The sequence below is a fragment of the Arachis hypogaea genome, chromosome 5 (genome assembly GCF_003086295.3).
Source record: "Arachis hypogaea cultivar Tifrunner chromosome 5, arahy.Tifrunner.gnm2.J5K5, whole genome shotgun sequence".
NCBI classification, from domain to species: Eukaryota; Viridiplantae; Streptophyta; class Magnoliopsida; order Fabales; family Fabaceae; genus Arachis; species Arachis hypogaea.
In genome coordinates, this window is record NC_092040.1 from 24,847,849 (window position 1) to 24,852,681 (window position 4,833).

General features: G+C 34.8%; 1 non-coding gene across 1 annotated transcript; it reads left to right on the forward strand.

Moving 5' to 3' along the window:
* Window positions 1-1,558: 1,558 nt before the first annotated feature.
* Window positions 1,559-1,662, forward strand: LOC112805003 (small nucleolar RNA R71). The gene has a single exon (XR_003203618.1). It is a non-coding gene; the product is annotated as a small nucleolar RNA R71 (small nucleolar RNA).
* The last annotated feature ends 3,171 nt before the right edge of the window (window positions 1,663-4,833 follow it).

Consider the following 4,833-nt stretch of genomic DNA (forward strand, 5'->3'; position numbering starts at 1 on the left):
TTCAATTCGGCTTATTCTTGTTCTAAGATATCACTTGTTCCTCAACTTGATGAATGTGATGATCCGTGACACTCATCATCATTCTCACCTATGAACGTGTGCCTGACAACCACCTCCGTTCTACCTTAGATTGAGTGGATATCTCTTGGATCCCTTAATCGAAATCTTCGTGGTATAAGCTAGAATTGATGGCGGCATTCAAGAGAATCCGGAAGGTCTAAACCTTGTCTGTGGTATTCTGAGTAGGATTCAAGAATTGAATGACTATGACGAGCTTCAAACTCGCGATTGTGGGGTGTTAGTGACAGACGCAAAAGAATCACTGGATTCTATTCCGACATGATTGAGAACCGACAGATGAATAGCCATGCTGTGACAGAGCGCGTTGAACATTTTCACTGAGAGGACGGGACTGTAGCCATTGACAACGGTGATGCCCAACATACAGCTTGCCATGGAAAGGAGTAAGAAGGATTGGATGAAGACAGTAGGAAAGCAGAGAGACGGAAGGGACAAAGCATCTCCATACGCTTATCTGAAATTCTCACCAATGAATTGCATAAGTATCTCTATCTTTATTTTATGCTTTATTCATAAATCATTCATAACCATTTGAATCTTCCTGACTGAGATTTACAAGATGACCATAGCTTGCTTCATACCAACAATCTCTGTGGGATCGACCCTTACTCGCGTAAGATTTATTACTTGGACGACCCAGTGCACTTGCTGGTTAGTTGTGCGAAGTTGTGATAAAGAGTTGAGATTGCAATTGTGCGTACCATGTTGATGGCGCCATTGATGATCACAATTTCGTGCACCATACTCTCTTTTTAGATTCTCTTCAGTATTACTTGGGAGAGTACTAGGAGGAGTTTCAGTGACTTTCTTACTCAGCTGGCCCACTTGTGCCTCTAGATTTCTGATGGAGGACCTTGTTTCACTCATGAAACTTAAAGTGGCCTTGGACAGATCAGAGACTATATTTGCTAAGTTAGAGGTATTTTGCTCAGAATTCTCTGTCTGTTGCTGAGGAGATGATGGAAAAAGCTTGCTATTGCTGAGCCTGTTTCTTCCACCATTATTAAAGCCTTGTTGAGGCTTTTGTTGATCCCTCCATGAGAAATTTGGATGATTTCTTCATGATGAATTATAGGTGTTTCCATAAGGTTCACCCATGTAATTTACCTCTGCCATTGCAGGATCATAAGCTTTTTCTTCAGAAGATGCCTCTTTAGTACTGTTGAATGCATTTTGCCATCCATTCACACTTTGAGAAATCATGTTGACTTGCTGAGTCAACATTTTGTTCTGAGCCAATATGGCATTCAGAGCATCAATTTCAAGAACTCCATTCCTCTGAGGCGTCCCATTATTCACGGAATTCCTCTCAGAAGTATACATGAATTGGTTATTTGCAACCATGTCAATAAGTTCTTGAGCTTCTACAAGCGTTTTCTTTAAGTGAATGGATCCACCTGCAGAATGGTCCAATGACATTTTGGAAAACTCAGATAGACCATAATAGAATATATCTAATATGGTCCATTCTGAAAACATGTCAGAAGGACACTTTTTGGTCATCTGCTTGTATCTTTCCCAAGCTTCATAGAGGGATTCACCATCTTTTTGCTTGAAGGTCTTAACATCCACTCTAAACTTGCTCAACTTTTGAGGAGGAAAGAATTTATCCAAGAAGGCCATGACCAGCTTATCCCAGGAGTCCAAGCTATCTTTAGGTTGTGAGTCCAACCATGTTCTAGCTCTGTCTCTTACAACAAAAGGAAAAAGCATGAGCCTGTAGACTTCAGGATCTACTCCATTTGTCTTGACAGTCTCACAAATCTGCAAGAACTCAGTTAAAAACTGATAAGGATCTTCAGATGGAAGTCCATGAAACTTGCAGTTCTGTTGCATCAAAGCAACTAATTGAGGTTTCAGCTCAAAATTGTTTGCTCCAATGGCAGGAATTGAGATGCTTCTTCCATCAAACTTGGACGTTGGTTTAGTGAAACCACCAAGCATCCTCCTTGCATTATTGTTGTTGGGTTCGGCTGCCATCTCCTTCTCTTGTTTGAAAATTTCAGAAAGGTTGCCTTTGGATTGTTGTAATTTAGCTTCTCTTAGTTTCCTCTTCAGAGTCCTTTCAGGTTCTGGATCAGCTTCAACAAAGATGCCTTTTTTCTTGTTCCTGCTCATATGAAAGAGAAGAGAACAAGAAAAGAAGAGGAATCCTCTATGTCACAGTAAAGAGGATCTTTATTATTAGTAGAAGAAGAAAGGAATAAAAGTGAATAAGAACCCAAACACAAGGGTGAGGATAGAAGCAGTGATTGGAGATGAAGAGAGGTGAAGAGAAGTGTTAGTAAATAAATAAATAAATAGAAGAAGATGAGAAAGAGAATTCAAAAATTAATTTTGAAAAGGAGTTAATGATTTTCGAAAATTAAAGATGAGATAGAATTAAAATTAAAATTTTAAAACAATTAGTTAATTAATTAAAAAGAATTTTGAAAAAAGAGGTGAGATATTTCGAAAATTAGAGAGGGAGAAGTAGTTAGGTGGTTTTGAAAATGATAAGAAACAAACAAAAAGTCAAATAGTTAGTTGAAAAAGAAATTAAAATCAAATTTGAAAAGATAAGAAGAAGTTAGATAAGATATTTTAAAATCAAATTTTTTGGAAAAGATAAAATTTTGAAAAAGATATGATATAAAAGATAAGATAAGATAGATTTAATTTTTAAAATTAAAATTAATTACTTGACTAACAAGAAACTAAAAGATATGATTCTAGAATTTAAAAATTGAACATTTCTTAACAAGAAAGTAACAAACTTCAAATTTTTGAATCAATCACATTAATTGTTAGCATAATTTTCGAAAATAAAGATAAAATAAAGAAAAAGATTTTTGAAAAATATTTTTAAATTTTCAAAAATCATAAGATAAAAATGAAAAAGATTTGATTTTTGAAAAAGTTTTGAAAAGATAGGATTTTTAAAATTGAAAATTTGACTTGACTTGTAAGAAACAACTAATTTTAAAATTTTTTGACTAAGTCAAATCAAATTTTTGAAAATTATGAGAAAATTAAGGAAAAGATATTTTTTATTTTTGAATTTTTAATTATGAGAGAGAAAAACACAAATATGACCCAAAACATAAAAATTTTGGATCAAAACACAAGATGCATGCAAGAACACTATGAATGTCAAGATGAACACCAAGAACACTTTGAAGATCATGATGAACATCAAGAACATATTTTTGAAAAATTTTTGATGCAAAGAAAACATGCAAGACACCAAACTTAGAATTCTTTAATGCATGGATTCTAACAAACAAAAAATTGCATATGAAAACAACAAAAGATGCAAAACAAGAAAACATCAAGATCAAACAAGAAGACTTAGCAAGAACAACTTGAAGATCATGAAGAACACCATGAACGCATGAATTTTTGAAAAATGCATAATAATTTTTTTAAAACATGCAATTGCACCAAACTTAAAAAATTGACTCAAGACTCAAACAAGAAACACAAAATATTTTTTGTTTTTATGATTTTCTAATTTTTTTTTGTATTTTTATTATATTTTTTCGAAAAACATATGGAAAAAAAATAAGAAATTCAAAATCTTTAAGAAGAATTCCAGGAATCTTTTTATGTTAGCCTAAAGCTCCAATTCAGGGGTTACATGCATTGTGGTGATTAGTTGAAGACCAATCCCAAAGGAGTTTGGATGTGGCTTTATAGCCAGCTAGGATTCAACATGTTACCATGAAACTCTAGAATTCTTTCTTGAAAGTTTTGAAGCCATAGAATAATTTAAAAAAATTTTCGAAAATAAATTTTTTTTTGGAAAAACGAAAACAAAGAAAAATTTTGAAAAATTTTTGAAAACTTTTTGAAAAGAAAATTACCTAATCTGAGCAACAAGATGAACCATCAGTTGTCCATACTCGAACAATCCCCGGTAACGGCGCCAAAAACATGGTGGACGAAATTGTGATCATCAACAATGGCTCCAAAGACATGGTGCTCTCAAACATAAATCACACTTTGTCACAACTCCGCAAAACTAACCAGCAAGTGTATTGGGTCGTTCAAGTAATACCTTACGTGAGTAAGGGTCGATTCCATAGAGATTGTTGGTATGAAGCAAGCTATGGTCATCTTGTAAATCCCAGTCAGGCGGATTTAACTAATTTAAGAGATTATTGGTTTAAATAATGATAATAAAATAAATAGAAAATAAAGATAAAGTTACTCATGTAATCCAATGGTGGGAATTTCAGATAGGTGTATGGAGGTGCTGTATTCCTTCTGAATCTCTGCTTTCCTACTTCTTCCTTCTGGTTTTTCATCACTTCTTTCTATGGCAAGCTGTATGTAGGGCATCACTGTTGTCAATGGCTACATCTCATCCTCTCAGTGAAAATGGTCCAAATGCTCTGTCACAGCACGGCTAATCATCTGTCGGTTCTCAATCAGGTTGGAATAGAATCCAGTGATTCTTTTGCGTCTGTCACTAACGCCCAGCCTTCAGCAGTTTAAAGCTCGTCACAATCATTCAATCCCGGAATCCTACTCGGAATACCACAGACAAGGTTAGACTTTCCGGATTCCCATGAATGCCGCCATCAATTCTAGCTTATACCACGAAGATTCTGATCAAGGAATCCAAGAGATATGCCCCCGATCTAAGGTAGAATGGAAGTGGTTGTCAGTCACACGCGTTCATAGGTGAGAATGATTATGAGTGTCACGGATCATCAAATTCATCAAGTTGAAGTGCAACGAATATCTTAGAAAAGGAATAAATCAAAT